General features: G+C 38.3%; 1 pseudogene; it reads right to left on the reverse strand.

Annotated features, from left to right (window-relative positions):
* Window positions 1-8,317: 8,317 nt before the first annotated feature.
* On the reverse strand, window positions 8,318-9,030 carry LOC100344507 (protein tyrosine phosphatase type IVA 1 pseudogene; annotated as a pseudogene).
* Window positions 9,031-20,163: the final 11,133 nt, after the last annotated feature.

Consider the following 20,163-nt stretch of genomic DNA (forward strand, 5'->3'; position numbering starts at 1 on the left):
TCAATTAATGGCTACAACATAGCATATAGAACACAATGGGAGAAACCGAAACCAGGGGTTGAAACCTCATGTTCCTCTCCCTTGCCAATCCCTTACTGGTTAAACCCAAGCAGTGTGTGGAAAACAATGAATGAAGTCCACACAAATCAGCTACTAAGGGCAGAGAACAGGGTAGGGAAAGAGCAGGTAGATTTACAGGGGCCCAAGGGGAGACAGTGCACATTTTGCAATGAAGTCATAGACACATTCTATAGGGAAACATTCACCTTCTACTTGTTGGATTTCCTCTAAGATGAAGCTTACCAACATTTACATCAGAGATTCCAAGTGATCCTACTAACGTTGCTCTTCGTCTGTCCTCTGTCTTCCAGCATCATGCTCCCAGAACATTTTAAGGAAAGGCAAATATGTGGTAGTTATTCCCTCGTAAGCCTCACCATTGCTTGGAATAGCTTTAAAGGAGTCCCTCTGAGCTACTGCTGCTCCTGATAAGGTCCCCATTCCGTCTTCTCAGACCCTTTTATTTCCAACAGTTTTCATCTGGCATCAACAAATTGGCCGCCAGATTGATGCCAAGAAAGTGATGATTCACTGTAGACAGAGTCCAGCAGAACTCATTGGGGGAGCTTTACATTCTTATTTACCTTGGCCACAACTAGAGACTGTTCATCTTCCCCCCAAACCTTCATCACCATATGGCTTTGCAGAGACATGGTCTGATTCAGGGACCGCCTTCCCTCAGCTGAGCAATATAATGCCTTCCAGAAACCCCGATTTGTTATCTGCAAAACCCCTTGCATTTTCCCCTTCTGACACTGCTATTTTTAAAAGCATCACAAGAGGTTATTTGGTTTTGTCATATTTTTATTGCTTAAAAGGGTCCAGAGGCAAGAGTTGACATCTGTTGATCTTAGCTTATGTTTCCAGACCACTCTATTCTGTAGATTCCCCATACCTCAATACCTCTTAGATGAACCTGCCATAAGGTATTCCCCACTGATGCAACCAGTCATTCTTTATTAATTCAGATGTATTTCAACCTCTCTCTCAGCCCACTGAGGCATCAGTACATGGCTTACTGTCCATATACCTACACTACTCTTGTTATGATTTCAGACTTCAGTACTTAACTCTTTGACTTCTTAGCTCCTTAACCTCTTCAGTTACAACTCTTTTTCTCACCATCATAACTAGATGTTTCACTACTGGTCATTACATCCTTTCTCACATGCAAATCATCCCAAATTCAAGGATCCAATTTACTGTTGTACTAATTTTACCACAATTTCTCACCCCTCTACCCAGCTTACTGTCAACATTTCAAAACTAAAATCAGTACATTGCATGCACTCTCAATTCCTTTGCCCCTCTACCTTCCCATTGTACTTGTCCACTATAATGTTTATCCTGATCTGATGCAATTGTCCGTATTCACACTATATCTCCATCTAGAATTCTAAATGTGACTACAGTAACATATAGGGCTATTTTGACATATCACATTAAATTTATGACCATACATCTCAAATAGACTCAACATTATTGATCAGCTCTACCACATTATCTTAGTGAAATCTCATTTTCATCCTGTAAGACTACAACTTCACATCATCTACCCTCAAGCCTCTAACACTCTCCCTTTTTTCCTATGAACATCAGCTGAAACCTTTGAATAAATAACTGAAATTAAAAAATGACTTTATTCTTGCCCCACTAAACCAACAGCAAGCTGTACCTGCACCTTTATATCCGCCCTCCCTCTGTGATACCAGCATCCCATACAAGTATGAGTTTGTTTCCTGAGTGTTCCATTTTCAATCCAGTTTCAGCCTAATGCTCCTGAAAAGGCACCAGCAAATGGTTCAAGTGCTTCAGTCCCTGTCACCCATGTGGAGACTCAGAAGAAGCTCCTGGATCCTGGCTCCGGCCTGACCCAGCACTGGCCATTGTGGCCATTTGGGGAGTGAACCAGTGCTTGGAAAATCTCTGTCTTGACCTCTCTCTGTAACTTTGCCCTTTAAACAAGTAAACCAACAAACACATAAATAATTAAAAAAAAAAGCTAAATATATAGTATATTCCCTGACAGTTCTTTTTTCAAAAAAAATCTTATTTTTTTAGTGTATTTTGAAAGGCAGAGAGATACAGAAAGAGACAGAAATACAGAGATATCTTCCATTGCTGGTTCAGCCCCCAAATATGTGCAACAGCCAGGACTGCAACTGTTCAAAACCAGCAGCCTGAAACTCAATATGGTTTTCCCATGTGAATGGTATGGACTCAACTATTGAAGTTATCACCTCTGCCTCCCAGGATGGACCTTTACAGAAAGCTTAAATTAGGAGGAGAATCAGAGCTCCAACAGGGGCACTCCACCACAGGATGTGGGTATCCCAAGTAGCATCTTCATCACTGTACCAAATGCTTCATCTGCTGGTTTTTCAATATATACATGTTCAACCTGGACCCCCACCCTGTGCCCAAAGTGACTGCTGCTCATTCCATGCAATCCCATCTTTAGAACAGTATCACCTGTCTGCTTAAGACATTCATCTGTCTGCTTAAGACATTTCCACAGTGAAATGTAAATATGTTACCACAACCTCTGATCTGATCTTTGATCACTTTCCCCAAACTCACTGTGCTCCTTGGAGTCTTTGCTGTGCATGTATATACCAAACATATCTTGTCTTCTAGTCTGACTTTCCATTCACTTTGGTGGCAATATTTCTTAAAAAATAATTTCACTTGGCTTGTTTCCTCCCTTTATTCAGCAATATCATTCTCAGAGAGACCTTAGTAAACCATCTCATCTGTAATAAAGTTATCATCTCAATTTATAAAAATTAAAATTTAAATCATTTTTGTTATGCTCCTAACCAAGCAGATTAATGATACTCAATTCTAACTACTCCATAGAACGTGAGATAAAACCAAGTGAGCAAAAACGATTATTATATTAGAACAGAATAATGAGTCTTAATCTGAGAAGTTGAAATCAATTTTACATCAAATTTGTCATAGCTCCACACACCACATGAAGTACTAAGGGCCATGCATTGCAATTATCTACTCAATCATATAAAGCATAATAATTATAAAACTAAGAGTGTTCTCTGCATTTTGTGAAATCAAATTTTTTATATGATGCAAAATATGATTACCACTGTTCCAACTGTCGTGACACTGAAGCCACGTTGCCTCTTATTTAAATTTTACTATTAGGTTTCCAAGCTCTGCTTCACATGAATGGCACATCCTTCCTTGGAACTTAGTTTTGCTTCCAAAGGCAATCAAAGTCCTGAAGCATTTATGAAGTATCAAGCATCAGTCATTGTCAGAATCTCATCAACAAGGAATATAATTCCTTCAAGATATATTTATGTTGAAATACTAATAGAATTGACATTTTTATCAAAATAGCAGACATGAAATATATGTCCACTTTTGACACTGTAGAAAACATAAGCAACATGTCTTACTCTGCAATTGCAGTAAAAATTGATTCAGCTACTAGATCTAACATTCACTTAATCTGTAAATACACAGTGCAAAAATGATGAGGCTATAACTTTTTCAGCTTTGCTTCAATCCCATAAAGAGGGCATTGTTTTATACTGTCAGGTGTCTCACTGTGAGATCACTAACATTTTCAAAAGTGTTTCTGCATAAGGATGAGGTTAAAGAAATTCACTCCTGGTTCCAAAACTTTCCAGTTTCAATATATGAGGGACAGCAATAAAGTTTATCCAAAGAATATTCTTCTCCATGTAATGTCAGTTTTCTCCCTACATGACTTTACATAGTCATTGTAATAGAAGTCAATCTGCTTTTTTAAAGGAGAAAAATATGCACGATTCACGTCAGATATCTGTAAATGTAAAACAAGTAAAACAGATTATAGAAAGATAATGTCATTGCAGATGCAAGTTAAGGACTTGAAAAATAGGCTAACAGATAAGAAAATATATTCAGATCTTCTAGTATCTCTGAAAAGAAAACTTGCTAAATTTATTTTGCTAATTTTTTTGAATCACAGATTTTGGATTTGTGTAAATTTCAGAACTTTGTCTACAAGTGTTCATTGTAGTAAGTGTTTCTAGATTTGTCGGCTTCTATTCTGTCCTTCAGACAGAAAATGCTAGGTATATGGCATGCATTCAACTATAATGTGTCAATCATCTGATATTCTGTCATCCAAAATAAATTTCAACAACAACAGGTGATCAGGTAGGTCAATATTTTCCCAAATGCTGTTCATATTACTGACACATAAGTATTTGTTTCATTTCAGAAATTTTTACTTATTTTAAAATATATTGAAATAGTCACAAATCCTCTTATTTTATATTTGTCAAATGTGTATATATATATTTAATGTGAAAAGTGAGTCATGTAAAGAAACACCTGAGTTTATTACCAATCATGGTAGTATTCCTGAGTGGTACAAACAAGAGGCATCTACCTCTCTTGACTATATCAGTGTTGAATGATACCCAAATCAACTCTTCCACTAGTCACTTCGTATGCTTTTTATAGCTGTAAATTATTGTGCTAAATGTAAAGCTATATATAAAATTGTACTGGCACGGAAGGAGTTTAGAGTCTCAGACAGAAAATGGAATATATTTCAGTATATTCCAAATCCTAAGAGATGTGTAAATACAGTAATTCTTCTGGTAATTCAAAAGAACTAGAAATTACATTCTATCTATCTATAAGTCAGAGTCACAGACAGAGAAAGAGAGGCAGAGAGGGAGATTTTACATCCACTAATTCACTTTCCAGATGGCCACAGTGGCCAGGGCTGGGCCACCCCAAAGCCAGCAGCTTCATCTGGGTCTCCCACATGTATGCAGGGCCTCAACCATTTGGGCCACCCTCTGTTTTCCCAAGCCATTTGCAAGGAGCTAGATCAGAAGAGGAGTTGCCAGAACATGAACCGGTGCCCACATGGGATGTTTAACCCACTATGTCACAAACCGGCCACCAGAAATCATATTCAATTGGAGAACATTAAGAAATGATTTATGGGGGAGATAGCTACGAAGGAGAGCTTGAAAAAAAGAGATTCTCACTGTCCAGAATAAGATGGGAAAGTCATCATCCAGGCAGCAAAAGATATAAACAAGGCACGTGAAGTCTTTTTCAATAAGAGAAAAGTCATCTTCAAATAACACGGTAGGCTTAGGAGGGGATTAAATGTAGGTTCATTTCTAGAGAGGGCTAAAGAAATGTCACTTTACTTACTAAAAGAGAAGGTTTGTAAGTGAGATTTTACATAGACCTTGCATTACTTATCTGAAATCTCATCCTTGCCTACAGAGGCACTGTGTTTTATTTTTTTTTAAATATGAATAACTCATTTGAAATTTATACTTGGAAATGTCAGATTTTCTAAAAATCAACAGGGATTTACCTCACTTTAAAAAAAAAATCAATTTTCCAGCAAAGCATTTTTACCTACAAAAATTAATCCCCCAACATGCTACACAAAGACAAAAATCCTTTACGAAACTTAGTTTCCAGTTCTGACATTTCTGTCTTCTAAAGTGGCTTCCTTGATCAGAGTACTGCAGTGGCTTTGTCATCACCAGTAATTTCGAAGTGTTTTGAAAAATAAGACAAACTCTTCTAATCTTCTGGGGCAGCGTTCATACCAGAGATCTTGAGTCTGGCGCCTTAGACCACTCGGCCATCCTGACACACTACCAGGGATCCTTGACAAACAGCTGCTGACTGTTGAGTTGTTTTGCCAGTCATTTTCTCCATGATAGTGTTCTACTAGTCAGAGATTCCAAACTAAATTGCAATCTGCTAATAATAGAGCATTAGTCTATTTGTGATCATCTCTTATTAATATGATAAATTGGATTTACTAAATATAGATTTTCCCAGAAAATGTATTGAGGAAGGGACACTCACCTGAGATTGTTTCTTCCTAGATTTCAATCAACAACTGAAGTCAACATATGGTGATGCTAGAGCTTATTCTACAAATTCTGAAATATTGACAAGAAGTGGAGAACTCCAAGTAGTCTTACTGCTGGTTATCTGGAGACTACACATCCTTTAAGGTTTACTTATGTATTTTAAAGACTTAATTATTTATTTGAAAGGCAGAATTACATAGAGGGAGAAAGAGAGATCTTTCATCCAGTGGTTCACTCCTCAAATGGCCATAATGCCTGGGACTGGGCAAGGCCAAAGCCAGGAGCCTAGAACTCCATCCAAGTCTCCCACATGAGTCACAGGGGCTCAAATACTTGGGCCATCATCTGCTGCCTTCCCAGGCACATTATCAAGGAGCTGGACCAGAAGTAGGGCTGCCAGGACTCTAGCGGTGCTGACATTGCAAGCGGAGGCTTAACCTGCTACACCACCAGGCCAACCCTGAGAGTACCCATTCTTACCTACACTATATTTAAAGAAACATGAGTTCTTGGAACCATTAATCAGGGTTCCAAGTTACTTGGAGGAAATGCTGTACATGCTATTTTCCTTTATTGATTCCTAATATAAATTAAATTTATTAAAGAACTGAGAATCTCTGAAGTTTATTATACCATTATTTATTCCTCATATCCAAGGAAAGGCATGTAAGATCTTTATTCTGTTGACTCCCAGGGGAATTTTAAAGCTGAAATTTTTTCCTTATCTTTTTTATTTGAGAGACAGACAAGTAGACACACACACACACACACACACAGCACACTTCCATCCACTTATTCAACCTCAAAATATTCACAACAGCCAAGGCTGGGCCAGGCTGAAGCCAGGATCCCAGAACCCAATCTGAATCTCTCATGTGGGTGATAGGGACCCAACTACTTGATCCAACACTTGCTGCCTGTCTGTATTAGCTGGAGTCATGAGCACATGCCAGGTGTTAAATCCAGGTACTCTGATAAGGGATGTGGATGTCCCAAGTGGTCTCATAACTGATAGGCCAAATGTCTGCCATAAATATGTATAAACATAAATATGCTGTTTAAGGTCTCACACTAAGCTTTTACAAGTTGGTGAAAGCTGAAAAATTATTTCTGCCATAGAACTAAAACACATTCCCAGACAGTATAAATATATGGTTGAACTAACATTAACACATATCATCATTTTATCAATTAGATAACAAAACAAATTATCAAGTATTCAAATATTGTAACACAGCTCAAAAGGCATATAAAATAGCAGATGTCTGCTCAATTCATTAGCAGAAACCCAGTTTTTTTTTGAAGAGGTTGAGAAGGAAAAAAAATCACACTTCAAACAAAAATAAGTTGGTAGGGGCCGGTGCTGTGGCACAGTGGGTTAATGCCCTGGCCTGAAGCACCAGCATCCTATAAGGGTACCAGTTCTAGTCCCATCTGATGATCCAGCTCTCTGCTATGGCCTGGGAGAGCAGTGGAAGATGGCCCAAGTCCTTGGGCCCCTGCACCCACATGGGAGACCCAGAGGAAGCTCCTGGCTCCTGGCTTCGGATCAGCACAGTTCCAGCCATTGCGGCCAATTGGGGAGTGAACCATCAGATAGAAGACCTCTCTCTCTCTCTCTGCTCTCCTCTCTCTGTGTAACTCTGACTTTCGAATAGATAAATATTTAAAAAAATAAGTTGGTAAACAACTTTTGATAAATATGGAAAAATTACAATTTCAGGAATTTTATGAATAAGAATTTTAAGCATCTCTATCTCTTAAAATATTTACTAAATTAAAGAGCATATTCTACATGTTCTGCACAAGACAAAGGCAATATTTTATTAAAAATATTTAATATCCCCCTCCCATTCTTTTCTCAGGCCCTCCCTGTTAAGTTGTACCTCTGAGTACAAACATTAAATTAACTGTAAGGCTTTTTTTTTGTCTGAAGATGTTAAAGACATGTGCTTCTATATAATGTAGATTTTCAAAATGGAGGTTTAATACTAACAGCAAAAGATTTATAGAAACATTAAATGATCATAAGACTTGGTTAAAAATATTCAATGGCTAAGCAAATCTGATGTATACTGCTATGAATGTGGGAGATATAAACATAAAGTGAGCAGGCAAATAACCATATAGTCCCTAATTTAAATGTTTGAAATGACTGAAAGAATAAACCACATAAGGTCTAGAGTGTTCATAGTTCCTGGAATTTTAATTCTGTATGATACTAAAAGAATATAAGTATTATGCTGGGTATTTTGGTACCTAATCTCTCTAAATTTCTTATATATTGATAAGATTCTGGCATGGCTATAGATTTAAGATCTAATTCAATACTGCACAATTTCAGGAAAGGTCAATTGCTACAAATTATAAGCACATTTTATATACTAAACAGCAAAATCTTCTGCTAAATGTCCAAATGGGTTGGTTATAACCCACAGATAGAGGTTGCAATTCTGTCGGACTCGTGGCCTGGTAAAACTGCTTTCAAAACCCTTTGGAAGCTTCACCAAACTTATTAACCAAGTTAACATGTTGGCTAATCTGTATGAAAAATTAGATCCTATCTCCAGTTCTACTTCCAAGGCAACAGCATTAGGGACCCCAGTATTGTTTCTATCCCCATTGGAGTCTTTGAAGCACAGCTGCATCTTAGGATGATATTTTTCCAAATACAAAAGTCATTGCTGTTAAAACTCCATGCCGCTTTTGTCTTATGAATTGTACTGCATCTTCTTATTTCATTCCACCTTCAACGAATGCAAAGGCGGCAAGCACTGGAGCTCTCCCTAGGCCTGCAACACAACGGACAGCCAAACAACAACCAGGTTCTTCACAAAACTTAATCTTTACATGACTTAACAAGTCACCAACAATCTGGTTGGAAGGTGGTGCACCATTATCAAAAGGCCAATCGAGAATACGGCTACCTTATTTCTCCTCAAGCGTAATGTCCCTAAATTTCCTCAAATACTCTTACTCTCGTGGGAACTCCATATTTCTTAAGTTCCTCAGTAAATCTGTTTAATGTTGCATTGGTTGGATTAATAAGAAATTTAGTGTTCCTGTACAAGGTTTCCATAGGAGCTGGGCCATTCATTCAAACCCTATTAATTTACTTAAACAAAAAACACTTAATAAGATTTCGAAAGAATTTTTAAAAATTGAATACAGAAATTACACAAAGAAACTGAAATCTACTTTGCTATCCTCCACTGGTGATTCTCAGTGCTCTAAGTATGCAGTTGGGAGTAATGGGAAATGAAATAAACTTCCTAACACGCAGCAGGAATTCTTCAATACAGTGATATTGAGGCTACAGAAAGGAAGTGCACTGAGGTTTACCACCCCCAGGTCAGAACTCCTGTAAAATGCTCTGTGGATTTCATTTTAACACTTCTGTGTCCAGGTTAACCACCTTTGTGGGGGCATGTTGGTGGAGTAGTAACCAATGTCTACAGTTCACTTGCCTGCATGGAGGTCGTGCTGTGCCTGCAGTCATTTCCACCGCCCTTCAGGAGCTCCACACAAGTGTGACCAAGAGCATCACAGAACTGAGGAATGTGTTCACTCATTGACAGGTGGGGCCTAATCATACAGCCAGCCCGAGGTGGCAGCGACACAAGCAGTAAGTAGCGCAGATGCAGGGCAGGGGGCAGAGGTGGTTATCCTGGGCAGGCACAGCGATGCAGGTGGTGGTGGGGGCACCACCACCCATATATATATATATATATATATATATATATATATATATATATATAAATATATTAAATAATAATGTATTAAATAATCTTAAACTCTGTCAGACAAGGCAAGGTTAAGATAAAATGTAATGGAGAAACTCAGACAGAGCCAGGGAGATGCAAGAAAAATAAGAATAAGGATGATTTTAATAATTATTTAAAATAACATTATGTAGTTTTCTACTTTTGTGTAAATTGGGGATGAAAACTAAAATCCATTTTCTGCTTCCTATGTACACAAAGAAAAACTGAACATGTTTACAGTAACTACCAAAATGATTACTCTGGGGAACAAAGAACAAGTTAGGGTGAAATGAATATGTACAGAATTGGAGCAACGCTTCTCAAAACACAGACTTTATAGTATTTTTTTACATCATGACTACTTCAAAATAAACTTAAAAATAAAATGCTGCTGTTTTAAAAAGTATAAACAGTGTTTCATTAATTGCTCTTGAGAGTTCAAAATCATGGTATATGAGAAAGCATCAATTGTCAGAGTATCATTTTTTTCATAACATGGGAGAGCAATAAATAAAAAAAGGGAAAGAGGAAAGAAGAAACTGGCATGATTTTATAGGGCAAACTCTGCTAGTCTACCGGGAATGAGAATATAACTGTCTGTTGGACATATGAGTTTGTAGAAGTCACTGTGAAAGGACATAGCAAGAAATCCCATAAGAGCACAAAACAATAGCATGAAAAAGGAAGGGAGAAGAAAGAAATCACCCTCATTGAAACAGTGTAGCAGTTACATTTTTGAACTGAGAGATCTCTCAAAGAATCTACTATCAAAGATTAACTCCTCTCAGCAGTTAAAAAAAACCACATGCACGCACGCACACATTGTGCATACAATTTCAAAGTCAGCAAGCATGGACACCTGTGTGTCTCAGGGGACAAGCCTCCACATTTTAACAGGGAAGACCCTCTGGGCCCAAAAGAAGTGCCATTAAATCCCAGCTCTGGCACCTATGACTAAATGATTTCAGAGTAATTATTTAATCTCTCTGAGTCTCAAATCCTCATCTTTAAAACGGAGCTATTGTTCACGTATTATTAGCATAGATGGTCACTTAAGCATGTTACAAAAGATTGTTATTTCTCTAACATGGAGGCCATCAAGGCAGGCTTAAGAATTTCTCCGCTTGGTGAAGGGATAGCTTTGCCAAATCTTATCAGGGTAACTGATATCCAGCTCCAATTACTTTGGGACGGACTGGGATTCCTTTGAAATTCAGTGGTGAGTTCAGGGAAATCCTGAAGCATCTTAGATCTAATGCTATCCAGCTTGGCTTCACTTGTCTCAAAGAGAGGAAAGTGTAGCTTCACTCACCCCTGGAAGAAATCCCATGTGTGCAAGCTTTGGTTCTATGAGAGTTTTATGAGCAGTGGCTGATAGTCTTAATAGTCTAGCTAGCGACTTGAGACACATGACAGCTTTGAGAGTCTGGCAGTGGTTTCTAAGGGTGCAAAGAACAGTTTGGGGTGGGAACATCTGCTGAGGCAGTGCTATTCTGACTGCTGTACAAGATGTATGATGATATGTAATTATGAGTCCTATGTCACTGGTAGCTTCAAGATATGAGGTACATTACCTAAAAACAGGGTGTTAAATTCTTCCCAATTTGAAGAGAGGAAAAAAAATCATGTCCTTATGAAATAATGCAAAGATCAATTTTTAAAAAGCTGCCACCTTTCCCTTAACTTTTTGACTCTGATGGATTTTTTTTTTCCTGTTAAGAAAATATCAGTTCTAACAAACTAACATCTCAGAAAGGCTCCCTAAGCAATAATGTCAGTGAGGCTTTCGTCTTTTATCCAATTGGCATAATTACATAAAGAGAATGAAAATAAGTCTGTAAATCATTTGAATCCTCTTTGTCATTCCACTTGGAATTTCACTCTAGTTGTTGCTTCCAACTCTTCCCACCTCCCTGTGGGTATTCAGAGATGAGCTATGAATGGTTGAACTTAAACTCTAGTGGCTTCACTTGTGGAAGCCACTGAATGGCTGTGTGGCTAACTTACAGCACATGATTAATAACCATGCTTCCATTCTTTTTCTGTTCTACCATGCATCTGTTTTTCAGAAAACAAAAGGGATGGGCTGAGATTTAAATGACAGGTAACCAACTGACGACAGGTAGTCTTGAGGAAGTAGGTGATGTGCTCGTTTTTCATGGTTCTTCACCTTTCAGATTAATAACTATTCTGTTATCAGTGTAATACCAATACCTCCTACTTATGCCCTGAAATCTGCCCTCTTCACTGCCATGGAATGTAGCAATTAGGATAAAATTGCTACAATGATATCAATGTTCAGCTACAGCTGTTTCAGTGATCAAAACCTTCCGAATCAGTTCCCTTTTCCTAAGAATGAATTTTTTCAGGATCAACTGTCTCTTTCAAAATCTTAGTGACTGGCGTATTTACTTTACTCAGTGATTTTTGTCTACCAATAACCATGCCTCCTGTTCTTTTCAGGATACAGTTCCCAGGTTTGCTTTCCTGCCACAGCCTGCCCTCTCGGGGCAACAGCAGTCACTTTGAGCTTACTGCACCTTGTAAGCAGACTATGCTCTGAGTATGTTCTTTTCCCTACGACAAGGTGTATTTACCCCAATTTTCACACTGTGAGGCCTCAAAACATTTGATTTTTCTCATAGTTCAGGGGCCCGAATTTTTTTTGCTAATGTCTGTCCTTTGTTCTGCATGTACCCTGGCCATCCTCTCCAGGTTTATCTCTTCTGTTTAACACTTGCTATGGACATCCAACATTAACCAACTCATATTTCCAAGGTTTGGTTTTTCAAATTTCAATCTTTTTAAGAGGGAAAACATCTCTTGCCTTCCCGGGTACTACAGGCAGAATTTCATCATATGTTTTGCTTTTTCTTAACATAAATCATTATCTTTTCAGCCTCTAAGATGAGTTAGTTTCAGTAGGCCAGTGTTGTACATTTTAGATTTTGTTATGGCACTTACCACTTCCAGAGCCAATTTGTCCTCTGATCAGATTGGGTTAGGCTATGCTGAGATAAGAGCATTGAAAATTCAGCAGCTAAATATACTAAGGTTATTTTGTGTCTTGCTCTCTTCTGTTCCGTGTCCAAATAGGTCACTCCTGGGTTCTGCTGATCAATGTCACTTGGTTATCCAGCGTAAAATAAGCTCTTCACTGGCACAGCTATGTTATCTTTGGAACCTGTCCGATTTATTGGGCTTTTTTGGGACCCTCTGCAGAAGAATACAAGGAATAGGAAATTGACATAAATGACACCTGTCACCTCTGTTCATGGACTATTTGTCAGGACTAGTTACTTGTCTCTGCATGACTGAACAAGAGCTGAACTGTGCAGCAGAATATGTGGCTAGTAATTAAGCAGCAAATACCTGCCACATTGTAGATAAAACTCCCTGATCAATGACTTCATAGCTTGTTCATCTAAGATTTGTTTGGCTTCCCTTGTTCTCATAATTCCTTCAGTATTTCATTAAAGTTCTATCTGAATTTCCAAACTTCCCTATAAGCTTCTAATATCCAATTCAATATAGATTTAATTTCTCTCATTCATTAAAGTCTAAATCTTATCATTCAGATCATTTCAATGGTTTCATAGTTATAGTTTTATTAGAAAATAAGTGATAAGAGATAGACTATTAGACATATGCAAAGAAAATATGAAACCACAATTTCTGAGCCTTGAAGCAATGAAATGACAAGAGCTGGAATAAATCATACTCTTTGAAATAGGAACAGAGAATTGAATGTTGAGAATGATCACTGATGTATTATGTTAATAATAGATTACAATGTCTCTTTAAAAGTTTTAACTTCAGCTTTTCAACTACAAACACTGAAGTAAAAAAAATAAAGACCTATAACCATTTCTACCATTCATGCACAATTAGTAATAGTGACTTATTACTCTCATTGATATGCTATAGATGATACATATGGGATTTCTATACCAACCTAAGACTGAGAAACAAATAGTACCTGGGGGAAAAAAAAGGTAGGCATGATTATAAAGCTAAGAGCTGAAAGATGAATTAGAATCTATTGCCCCAATTCAGTATCTTGGATACTGACATGGGAGAAGTCCAAAGGAGTTTCAATACTCAGTAACTTTTTTTTAAACTTTTATTTAATGAATACAAATTTCCAAAGTACAGCTTATGGATTACAATGGCTCCCCCCCCCCCCATAACTTCCCTCCCACCCACAACCCTCCCCTTTCCCTCTCCCTCCCCCCTTCCATTCATATCAAGATTCATTCTCAATTCTCTTTATATACATAAGATCAGTTTAGCATATATTAAGTAAGATTTCAACAGTTTGCACCCACATAGAAACACAAAGTGAAAAATACTGTTTGAGTACTAGTTATAGCATTAAATCACAATGTACAGCACATTAAGGACAGAGATCCTACATGAGGAGTAAGTGCACAGTGACTCCTGTTGTTGACTTAACAAATTGACATCTTGTTTATGGCATCAGTAATCACCCTAGGCTCTTGTCATGAGTCGCCAAGGCTATGGAAGCCTTTTGAGTTCACCGACTCTGATCATATTTAGACAAGGCCGTAGTAAAAGTGGAAGTTCTCTATTCCCTTCAGAGAAAGGTACCTCCTTCTTTGATGACCCGTTCTTTTCACTGGGATCTCACTCACAGAAATCTTTCATTTAGGTTTTGTTTGTTTGTTAGTTTGTTTTGCCAGAGTGTTTTGGCTTTCCATGCCTGTAATACTCTCATGGGCTTTTCAGCCATCCCTTTGGGACTGGCTTATTTCACTCAGCATAACGCTTTCCAGATTCCTAGCAGGGATCACTTTTCAGTTAAAATTTAAACACCTAGGAATAATTGTGTGCTAATTACAGAGTTCAACCAATAGTACTAGAACAAAAAAAATAGTAAAATGGATAAAGTATTACATTGTACATCAACAGTCGGACAAGAGCTGATCAAGTCACTGTTTCTCATAGTGTCCATTTCACTTCAACAAGTTTCCCCTTTGGTGCTCAGTTAGTTGTCGCCAGTCAGGGAGAACATATGATATTTGTCCCTTTGGGACTGGCTTAATTCACTCAGCATGATGTTTTCCAAATTCCTCCATCTTGTTGCAAATGACTGGGTTTCGTTGTTTTTGACTGCTGTATAGTATTCTATAGAGTACATGTCCCAAGATCACTAGCAATTAGGGAATTGCAAATCAAAACCACAATGAGGTTTCACCTCACCACGGTTAGAATGGCTCACATTCAGAAATCTACCAACAATAGATGCTGGAGAGGATGTGGGGAAAAAGGGACACTAACCCACTGCTGGTGGGAATGCAAACTGGTTAAGCCACTATGGAAGTCATTCTGGAGATTCCTCAGAAACCTGAATATAACCCTACCATTCAACCCAGCCATCCCACTCCTTGGAATTTACCCAAAGAAAATGAAATTGGCAAACAAAAAAGCTGTCTGCACATTAATGTTTATTGCAGCTCAATTCACAATAGCTAAGACCTGGAACCAACCCAAATGCCCAATACTCAGTAACTTTTAAGAACAATGTTCTCAGAATGATCAAACATCCTGGTTAGCATGTTCTCTGATTATTAAGTGTGGAATATTAGCTTTTTATTTAAATATTTATTTATATGAAAGAGTTACAGAGAGAGGTAGAGAGAGCGAGGTTTTCCATTCGATGTTTCACTCCCCAAATGGCCTTAACAGCCAGAGCTCAGCTGATCTGAATCCAGGAGCTTCTTCTGGGTCTCACATGGGTGCAGGGGCCCAAGCACTTGAATCATCCTCTGCTATTTTCCCAGGCACATTAGCAGGGAGCTTGATTGGAAATGGGGCAGCCAGGACTCAAACTGGTGCCTACATGGAATGCCAGTGCTTTAGGCCAAGGCTTTAACCTGCTGGGCCACAACACCAGTACCAGAATATTAGCTTTTAAAGGACTGAGATAAGATAGAATCTGTTTTTTCATTTAATAATTTAAAGCAAGTTAATACTTTTTTGATGATTCAAAAAAATCTTATTTTGTCATGAAGAACCATGGGAAGAGAAACTCATCTGAAGTAAATTTTAATTCATGATCATTCACTGTTATGAAATTGATGCAAATACTTCAACAAAGTCTCTTAGTGTTTTTCACATATTTAATTGAATAAATAGGCACAATAGGAAGCTTACCATATTAACCATTTTTAGTGTACAGTTCAATAGTGTTTGGTACACTGAAACTGTTGTGTGACCAATCCCCTGAACTCTTTCACTATTGCAACCTAACTATTGGTTTTCAGTACTGGAAATAATAACTGTCAAATAAGATAACATACATGAAACATTTACTTCAGAACCTGGTACAGAGAGGAAGTTCAAATGGCAACTATTTTGGTTTTCTGTACTTCCTTTACAATGAGGTGATATGGATTTCTAAGGTGACCTATCTCAGATATGCATCCAACCTAAGTTTGTTTTTATTTTAATTTTAATTAATTTCAACAGATTCAATATGCTTTGTAGATACAAGTATAAGAGCATAATGCTATTCCCTTCCTTTGCCCAGTACATTTCTCACAGGTGTCTTGTGGATTAACTCACATAGTGAGTGCATAGACAAGTGTGTCAAGAGAAAAGAAGATGGGTAAATGAAAATTTGAGTGATCTTCATGCAAAAGTATGAAACTGGTACTGTTATTAACAGAAGGGATTAATGAGAGATTAGAAATAAGACAAGATGAAGAGATATTGGACCTGCACTATGATGAATGAGAGGAAGATTCGAAGCCAGGTCTTTTTTTTTTTTTTTTTTTTTTTTTTTTTTTTTTTTTTGACAGGCAGAGTGGACAGTGAGAGAGAGAGACAGAGAGAAAGGTCTTCCTTTGCTGTTGGTTCACCCTCCAACGGCCGCCATGGCCGGCATGCTGCGGCCGGCGCACCGCACCTATCCGAAGGCAGGAGCTAGGTGCTTATCCTGGTCTCCCATGCGGGTACAGGGCCCAACCACTTGGGCCATCCTCCACTGCACTCCCTGGCCACAGCAGAGAGCTGGCCTGGAAGAGGGGCAACTGGGACAGAATCCGGTGCCCCGACCAGGACTAGAACCCGGTGTGCCGGCGCCGCAAGGCAGAGAATTAGCCTACTGAGCCGCGGCGCTGGCCCGAAGCCAGGTCTTAAACTATCAGTTCCCTCACACCGCACACACAGACACTTACACACACAACACCCCCCTACACACATATCATTACATCTCAGACAGCAAAAACTTAATCAACATCACACAGTAAAGCTGGTATTCAAAAAGTCAGTTCTTATTTCTAGAACAATCTCATCCCATTGCCTCTTGCCTTAAACCAATTTTTAGCAAAAAAAATCACACAAGTTTACCTTTTTTTTATCCATTACTATTGAAGGCCTTTAAAATAGATGCTAATAATCACCAGCATTTTCTCTCTTCAGATTATCATTGAAAATAAAAGAAACAGCAAACATTAAGTAATTAATTCTTCTTCTTTTTTAAATAATACCATTGAAATTAAAGCAAAGGGAAATGCTTTCAGGAACTCTCTTTTGCTTAAAATGCTTCACAGAACTTCAAGTAAGCCTTACACAAGGGGACTATTCAGCTTCTGCCCAAATTATTTAATTGTATCTTGGGGCCTTAGTGTATTAGAAAATGTAACAAGGAGGTGGAGATGTATCATAAAATCTGTATTTTAAAGAAATTTTTAACTCGGAGTAAATGAAGGGAAGAGGGAATCAATTACACTTGGGTATGTAATTTGAATAAATAAAAATGCCAGAATGATTGATGCTCATATATTCAGTATGGTAGAATGAGTCTGATAGTGGGTGACTGCATTTTAATAATATGAATACAGGAGCAAAACCACACAAAAAGAATAAAAGAGAGAAAGAGAATAGAAGTTATGCTAATGGCTGTAAATATTTTTAAACAAAGAAATGGTGTACAATTGCAGAACATATATTATGATTTAAAAGCTAGAATGATCTCTGATGGAGAAAGGAAAGTCCACTTAAATTAGCTGGGAGAAAACTGAGCAACGAAGAAAAGAACATGTGGCACGTTCCTGTCACCTAGGAAGGAGACGTATTTTTACCTTACCATCATGAAAAACAGTTTTGTTGAAGGTTGGCTATAAATGAACTTTCAAGCTAAAGGGCTGATTCATGCAAAATTAAAAATTAATTATTGCCGGCGCCACGGCTCACTAGGCTAATCCTCCGCCTTGCAGCGCCGGCACACCGGGTTCTAGTCCCGGTCGAGGCGCCGGATTCTGTCCCGGTTGCCCCTCTTCCAGGCCAGCTCTCTGCTGTGGCCAGGGAGTGCAGTGGAGGATGGCCCAAGTGCTTGGGCCCTGCACCCCATGGGAGACCAGGATAAGGTTCCTGCCATCGGATCAGTGCGGTGCGCTGGCTGCAGCGTGCCGGCCGCGGCGGCCATTGGAGGGTGAATCAACGGCAAAGGAAGACCTTTCTCTGTGTCTCTCTCATTGTCCACTCTGTCTGTCAAAAAATAAAAAAAAATTAATTATTATGACTTGTATTTTTGAAGCTTCCTTCCTATTGAGTGTGTATTGATTTTGTACCATCAAAAAATCAGAAGTTGAGCCCTCACAAGTTGGAGACCAATGATATGTTCTTACTAGTAAAAATATAATAATCACTTTTTATGTGCTTTATTTTAATGTTAAATTGATATTATATCTAGGTGCTAGTAAAATTTGTGAGGATTGACAAGACATTCATTTGAAGAAAGAGAATTTCAACAAAGTACCAGAGGATGTTATTGAGTTATATCAAATGTGAGACTACTACTATACATGAGCTAATGTTAGCTCTGAGAATGTTAAATATTTTTTGTGAGGAAAAAAAAATAAAAATAAAATAATTTAATTCTGGTAAGGTAAAAAAATAATGAATAATCATCTTGTTTTCATTGCCTAATAAAAGATACATAGGAAATATTCCCCTAATGTGAAGTTTATAAACATATTATACTATGTTTATAATTAAAATAAACATGTTACTATTATAAGAAAGAATTAAAAAATATATTTGTAGTGTACTCAAAACATGGATGGACAAAACATATGGATGGGCATACAACTTAAAGGGAGAAAAGTTCAGCAAAATAGTTGTTGGATCATTTTACACGGAACTGGATAAATAAGAGATTAGAAGTAGTGTGACAACTGACTTAAATCCATGCAATAACTGATTTGAACCAAGAAATCAAAGAAATGGAATCCTTGGGGGTGCCGTTGTGACGCAGTGGTTAAACTGCAGCCTGCAATGCCAGCATCTCACATTAAAGTGCCTGTTTGAATTCCAGATGCTTCACTTTTGAGTCAGCTCTCTGCTAATGTATGTGGGAAAGCAGCAGATGGCGGCCCCAGTCCTTCCATCATTGTACCCATGTAGAAGATCCCAAATGGAATTTCAGGCTCCTGGCTTCACCTAGGCACAGCCTCAACCATTGTGGCCATTTGGGATGGCAACCAGCTTAGGAAAGATAACTCATTGTTTCTCTGACTCTCTGTGTCTCTAGAACTCTGACTTCTGCATAAATAAACCTTTAAACTATGGAGTCCTTGGGGCTGGCATTGCGGCATAATAGGATAAGCCTTTGCCTGCAATGCTGGCATCCCCTATGAGTGCAGCATCAAGTCTGGGCTATTTTGCTTCCCATCCAGATATCTTCTGATGTATTTGAGTGAACAGTGGAAGATGGCCCAAGTGCATGGGCCCCTGTATTCATGTGGGAGACCCAGAAGAAGTTCTGGGCTCCTGGCTGCAGCCTACCCCAGCCCCAGCTGTTCAGGCCATTTGGTGAGTGACCCAGTGGATGGGAAGATCTCTGATTGTTTCTTTCTCTTTTCCATGACCCTGCCTTTCAAGTCAATAAAATAAATCTTTTTAGAAAATTGGAGTACTTAATTTTCTGTGCATGGTAAAACTAGTCATCTTCACTTAATTTTTTTTTCCAATCTGTATGCCTTTTATTTCTTTTTTTTATTTAATAAATGTAAATTTACAAAGTGCAGCTTTTACATTGTTGTGGCTCCCCCCCCAACCTCCCTCCCACCTGCAGCCATCCCATCTCCCACTCCCTCTCCCATCCCACTCTTCATCAAGTTTCATTTTCAATTATCTTTATATACAGATCAACTTAGTATATACTAAGCAAAGATTTCAACAGACTGCACCCACACAATCACACAAGATATAGAGTGCTGTTCAACTAGTAGTTTTATTGTTAACTCTCATAGTAAAACACAGTAAGGACAGAGATCCTATGTGGGGAGCATGTGCACAGTGACTCCCATTGTTGATTTAACAATTGGCACTCTTATTTATGACATCAGTAATCACCCAAGGCTCTTGCCATGAGCTGTCGAGACTATGGAAGCCCCTTGAGTTCACCAACTCTCAACTTGTTTAGTCAAGGCCATATC

Source organism: Oryctolagus cuniculus, chromosome 17, assembly GCF_964237555.1.
Source record: "Oryctolagus cuniculus chromosome 17, mOryCun1.1, whole genome shotgun sequence".
Lineage (NCBI taxonomy): Eukaryota > Metazoa > Chordata > Mammalia > Lagomorpha > Leporidae > Oryctolagus > Oryctolagus cuniculus.